Genomic DNA, 6,871 nt, shown 5'->3' with positions numbered 1-6,871 from the left:
GTGAACCACAGCCTTAACTGGGATGCCTCCAAAAGCTGGCCCTGAGACAAGGGTTGGGTGCAATTGTTTATCTGGAAAGCTACCCAGAAAGCAAGAGTGAGGGAGAAGGAGAGAGGGAAGAGAGAAAGGCTGCTAAACATGCCTTATTTTACTGCTTAGCCGCTGGGTAACTTGCAAGGCGTCATGGATGTAGAATGTGCCTTTGCATTGTCCTTTTGTGGGGAGGAGAGGCTGGGGCATTTATCCAGACTCTCACTCCCTTAATGTTGAGGTGTTGTCCCTGGGAAAATGAACAGCCTTGCGCTTCTACCTGTGCACATCAACTAAGTGGCTTTTCCCTGCTTTGGGGAAAACCTCTGCAAGTGTGCTTGAGGTGGGATTCTGGAAATGTCTGCCAAACTCTCCATCAGAGCTTCAGTGAAATCAGGTGGCCATGAGGATGTGATCTGGTGCACGCAGATGTCTGCTGTGGCTGGTCACACGCATAGGACTCCCTGAGTTTGGGATTGTCACTTGGGGTGCAGACTCCCTGAGCATACATTTCTTTGTCTTCTGTTTAAGCATCCAATTATGAAGGCTTTCTGCTGTCTTTGGGGCAGACTCCAGTCAGTTGGCACCCCTACCAGAAGGACTGTCAAGTCCCCAGAAAGAAAGCGAGGTCTAACCAGGCAGTTCTGTAAGTTCTGTCTCTGGTCATCAGGCTGCTGAGAGGGAAGGTGCTGGTGCTCTCAGATCATAGGAGGGAATGGGTCTCCCCATGACTTCCTTGGTCCATAACTGCATTTGGGTGGTGTCCTGGATGCAACTGTCATGCAAGGCACACTTTATGTATTGATGATTCTGAAGATGATGAGATGAATTAGATTATTTTCCTCCAATTGATCTATCTCCCCTACCTTGTCCCTTAACATCCTGGGTGGATTTCATAGGTTGACTGCAACCTTTTTCTGCCTCACAGACTCCAATTCTCTCCTGCTTTTTCTGGAATGGATTTGAAAATCCTGTTTCTCATGGGAGTCCAACCAGGAATGAGATGCCTGGCTTCCCTTGCAAGCACCCCCAATCTCTACAAGCTACTCTCCTCTCTTAACTGGAGGAAAGAGAAGCAGTTCCCACCGGCAGTACCAACCCTGTTCCATCCCTGAGTCTGTTAATAAAAGTTGGAGGGGGGGAAGTAAGTGATCGTGGTTGGGCCAATTTGGGCACCTCTTAATATGCCTGGGTGGGCCAGGTGCAGTGGTTCATGCCTGTAATCCCCGCGCTTTACAAAGCTGAGGTGGGAGGCTGGCTTGAGCCCAGAAGTTTGAGACCAGCCTGGTCAAGATGGAGAGACCCCATCTCTACACATGCGCGTGCACACACACAAGCCTAGATGATGAACTCATGGCCTCTTAGTGGCTCCCTTTAGGAATGGGGTTTTTGTTTTTGCCTGGGGTCTGTAAGCTTGGATGGGAAGATTTATTTTTTATATTTGTTAATCTCTAGGTAAAAGCTGACATTTCTTTCTGTTCAAAATGTAAACACCAACCCCCCCATAGTATTAGTAGTGCCTATGACTTTGTTACCCTTCACAATCAGAAATCACACTACAGTTGTCACAGATATTTAAAAGTAACATTTTACACTCATCTCTATGTAAAAATTACAGTAGTAATTAGACTCATTGCTAGATCTTGTTATTTAATGTATTAATAAAGAAGAAACAAGAGTATTACTATATCATAAATTTGTGGGGGTTTTTTTGTTTTTTGTTGTTGTTGTTTTTTGAGACGGAGTCTCGCTGTCGCCCAGGCTGGAGTGCAGTGACGCGATTTCGGCTCACTTCAAGCTCCGCCTCCCGGGTTCACGCCATTCTCCTGCCTCAGCCTCCTGAGTAGCTGGGACTACAGGCGCCGCCACCACACCCGGCTAATTTTTTTTGTATTTTTGGTAGAGACAGGGTTTCACCATATTAGCCAGATGGTCTCGATCTCCTGACCTCGTGATCCGCCCGCCTCAGCCTCCCAAAGTGCTGGGATTACAGGTGTGAGCCACCGCGCCCGGCCCATAAATTTGTTTAATATTTTGACAGCTGTATCGTGAGTTCTCTGCAATCCTATGTATTTTGTTTTGTGCATTTAAAACCATTAGTCTGAAAAGGGATCGATTGCTTCACTGATACCAACAGGATGCATGGCACAGGAAAAGATCAGAAACTGTGCTTTGGAGCATGTGGGCTCTTTGTGCCTAATGTCTAGCTTGGGGCTTAGGCCACAATGCTAGGACTAAAGGAAAAGTCATCTTCAACTTCCTGTTACCCATAGGCAGAGGGACTCCATGTCATGGTTTGCCTGGGACAGTCCCTTTTACTCCAGCTGTCTGGACTTCATTATTCACATTGCTCCCTTTCATTCTTAAAGTCACCATGGTTTGGAGTAGGTGGAGTGGTCATTCACACGTTTGTGGTAAGATTGGAAGAATCTCTTGCTTACCTAGTGCCTGAAATCCCACTATTTTTTTGGGTTAAGCATTGCAATAGGATCTTGCTTAAAATGCAGAGTCGTGTGATTGATTGTGTGTATGTGCACTCACTTGTGTGGGTGTGGGGGGAATGGGTGAATACCATGAGTCCTAGTTTGAATTGGTTTTTCAGATTGCATTCCTGAATAGTGGGGAGGACCTGGACAAAGTTAAACCCAAGAAGTGGGGAGGGGGATCCATGGGAGGAAGACGTTTGGCCTCTCTCAGCCCCACGAGGTCCCCGAGGGAGAGTTCCCAGACTAGGCTGGCCTCAGACCCAAAGCAGACAGATGAACCTTGTGACTTTTGGCCCTGGGCAGGCGCCTAAGCTTGGCTGTGAACTTGGTTTTACTCTGATGGTGAGAAAAGCCTAGGTAATATGTGAGCCCCTCATAAGAGCCAGTAATGCTCCCTGATACTCTCCTGGCAAACCCTCATCCTTCCCACAGTCCCTTCCAGGCAAGAGGAGGAGCACCAAGACAGGAAAGGCACCTGAGGAGGGATCAAGTCCCAGATCCCAAAGGGACCCCTCCAGGCCTTGAACAATTTGCTCATCACACTGATCGAGCCCTCCTGGGTTCAAGTGCTGCCTCCTCTCCTCCCGAGTGTCCTTGGGTGAGGTACCTTTTTGAGCCTCAGTTTCCTCGTCTGTAGAATGGGGGTAAATAGTAACCATCGGGGAGTGTCCCAACTGAGACCAATGCCCCCTCATATAAGGATACTTCCAGGAGGGCTGATTTACAAAGGAGCCTGGTGTGGGGGAAGAGTAGAGAAGGTGCAGTCTCCCACAGTAGCCATGTTTCTAGGCCAGGAGGGGACAGCAGGAGGGAGCAGATACTAGAAATGGGAGGATGGGTCCCATAGGGAAGGCTGCTGTGAGACGATCAGTGACTTCTGGTGGAGGGACAGGTCCAGCAGAAGTCAGGGAAGGTACCAGGGGGATAAGTACCCCAGCCTCAACCTTCTCCCTCCCTCCACTTTCCTGCCAGGGCTGTTCAACTGGTCCAACCAACAGGATGCCAGAGGCAAGAAGGCACGTTAACATAGCGCTCGCCAGTCAGACTTCTGGGCACAAAGCAGGGTGGAGAAGGGCAGAGCATAGACCTGAAGGGCAGCAGAAGCCCACCCGCATGTGATCCTGTAGCTGATGGCTGAGCATTAGCCCACTAGAGTGTCACAATAGCCCCATTCCTCATTCAGGGGCTGGCACATAAAAGGCTCATTAAATAGTCGCCAAATGAATGAATGAATGCATACCTCCTACCTGCTAACAGAAGTGCCTGTGCCAGCTCCTTACTATACTGTGAGCCCCAAGAGAGAGGTGTTGGGGCCAAGAGCAGCCTGAATCTACCCTGTGGCTGGCCATGAGGAAGGTATTGGACGGAACTGATGAACTTGCTTTGTGTGGAGTGTGGATGCCAAATGGCCTTGCAATGTGAATCCTTGGGACCCCACAGGCCACCAAGAACACAGAAAACTTCTGTTCAAGTTCCCTTTCTCTGTTGATGTGAAGGCTGTATTAGTCCATTTTCATGCTGCAATGAAGAAATACCCGAGACTGGGTAATTTATAAAGAAAAAGAGGTTTAATGGACTCACAGTTCCACATGGCTGGGGGGTCCTCACAATCATGGTGGAAAGTGAAGGAGGAGCAAAGGCACATCTTACATGGCGACAGGCAAGAGAGCGTGTGCAGGGGAACTGCCCTTTATAAAACCATCACATCTCATGAGACTTATTCACTATCTTGAGAACAGCAGAGGAAAAAGCCACCCCCATGATTCAGTTACCTCCCACCATGTCCCTCCCATGACATGTGGAGATTATGGGAGCTAAGATTCAAGACGAATTTGGGTGGGGACACAGCTAAACCATATCAGAGACAGAATGGAAGCTTCTTGGTGTGGGAATTCCAGAAGGCACAGGCAAAGCTGGTTTGTGTGGCGTTTTCAGGGGAGCCTAGATTCTACGATTTCCTTGCAGTGCTAGTGGGGAATGGCACAGAAAACCCACTGCAGTCCAGCTTTCCTTCTCTTCTTCTTTATTACTCTTAGAGTAAGCTTATAGAGGTCATATAACTTTATTGTAAAGAAAACCAAATCAGCAACCACAAATAAGCAGAAAAGAAACAATAAAAAATGATCACTGTCATATAATTGATTAATATTTTGGTGCATATCTTTCTAGATTCTTTTCTACTCTGGCTTTCTTTTTATCAGGATCCTGTTGTTTCCAACCAAAGCCAAAATAGCTAACATGCTGGCTGAGCACGGTGGCTCACATCTGTAATCCCAGCACTTTGGGAGGCCTAGGAGGCGGGTGGATCATTTGAGATTACGGGTTCAAGACCAGCCTGGCCAACATGGTGAAACCCTGTCTCTACTAAAGATACAAGAATTAGCCAGGTGGTAGTGGCATGTGCCTGTAATCCCAGCTACTCGGGAGGCTGAGGCAGGAGAATAGCTTGATTGGAGGTGGAGTTTGCAGTGAGCCGAGATTGCACCACTGCACTCCAGTCTGGGCGACAGAGTGAGACCCTGTCTCAGGAAAAAAAAAAAAAAAAAAAAAAAAAAAAAAGCTAACATACTTTAAGCACTTTTTCTGTGCAGGTATGGTGCAAAATACTTTACATGCACTAGCTCATTAGATTCTCATTTTTTTAATGGCAGCACAGAGAGGTTAAATGACTTGTCCAAGGGCACACAGCTAGTAAGTAAGGAAATTGGGATTTGAACCTAGGCAGGCTGACTCCAGAGCCCCCATTCTTATATGGGCTGATTGCAAACCAGGTAAGAGATAGCTAGTTTTTCGAAGATCCCATGCCACTGTCTCCTAAGTGACATGGTGCCAGCTAGTGCAGTCTTAATCACTGCAGCATACAGCCAAAAAAAACTTTTCAGCGCCCCAGTTGAGAAATGAACACTGAACCACAGCGCCCCCTGGCTTACATAGTAATTCTGATTGGCTCACTCTAGGGTCACACTGGCCAGCAGAAATTCAAGACAAATCTTTATTGGGCATCTACTATGTGGCGAGCTCTCTGCCAGCCATTGGGTGTAAAAAGTAGAATAAGGTATAGCCTCTGCCCTCCAGGTATTCTTGCATAGCCAGGAGAGACGCACCTAGAAGGTGTGTCAATAGAAGGAGAGCTATGCTCTAATGGAGGGTGTGTACCCGCCAAAGCCCTGCAGACACTATGGGGGAAGGGACTTTCACAAGATCACAGAAAGATCAGGTTTCTGCTCTCACCTCCCTTGAGGCCCCCTCCTCTGATGCCACCTTGAGCTCCCTGGCCTGGCCCCAGTGATAAGATTTCCTTTGGTCCTTCCTCCCTCCAACTGAAAAGTATGTGTCTTCCCACTTTTTCTCTCAGCGTGCTGCCAGATGGCCATCTCGCTAATCTCAGAACCTCATTCAAAATCAGGGGGTAATGACTTCTGAGTTTTAACAAGAGCTTTCAGAGCTGAACACCAGGAATCACAAACACAGATGCCCACGGGTTAGGCCGATAACATCAGCGCACTCAGCAGACCAGTATTTGGATGTTAAATATGCAGGAATATTCTTTACTTGCACAAAGAGATACACTCTCAACTATTTTTTTTTTTCCTGAAGCACATTGTCCTTTGAGTCTATCTTTTCGTTTTCTATTCATTTTTAATAAATATTAAATACAGCTAACATGCTGTATTTAAATGAGAAATATAAATATTTCTCTACCAGAAGAAAAAAAATAACAGCACAGCTGATGATAAATGCTAATATTTGGTGGAAAACCAAAGGGACTGGTGACTTAAGGTTCCCTAGGGCAGGCTCTGAGACTTAGGTTCCTCGAGGGCAGGATTTGAATATAAGCAGTTGATTTGGAAGGTGATCCAGGAAATGGCAGCCAGTCAATAAAGGGTATGAGTTATGGTGAGTTAAACCACTGTGGGCAACTGTGACACAGACTCCAGAGGCCAGCGTCAAAGGTGCCCTTCAGCTGCCCATCTGTGAAATGGGTATTTTTCCATCAGCTCCCACCAGTCATTCATTGGGGTTGCTGAGGATGCTTTAATTTTTCCAGTGTCTCTGGTCTACAATGTGTGTGTGCCAAGCAGGCAAGTCCTCAGGCGAAAGACTACAGGCCTTGGGGATTGGAAGTCAGGCCATCAGACCTCCAAATGGCAAGATCCCAGGACCCAATAGCATTTGCCATAGGCACTGATGATGGTGAGCTGAAGCACGCTCACTCCATCTAAAGGGACAATGTAGCATCCGCTGAATTTCACCAAGGAAGATGTGGACCTAGGGTGGTCAGACCTTCAGCTTTCTCAAGAAAAGCTAGTCCTTTAGATTTTTATGTGAAATTTCTCAACTTGTAAATGTTGACA

The sequence above is a fragment of the Pan troglodytes genome, chromosome 2 (genome assembly GCF_028858775.2).
Source record: "Pan troglodytes isolate AG18354 chromosome 2, NHGRI_mPanTro3-v2.0_pri, whole genome shotgun sequence".
Taxonomy (NCBI): domain Eukaryota; kingdom Metazoa; phylum Chordata; class Mammalia; order Primates; family Hominidae; genus Pan; species Pan troglodytes.
The sequence above is the reverse complement of the archived record's forward strand: the minus strand, read 5'-3'. Positions refer to the sequence as shown.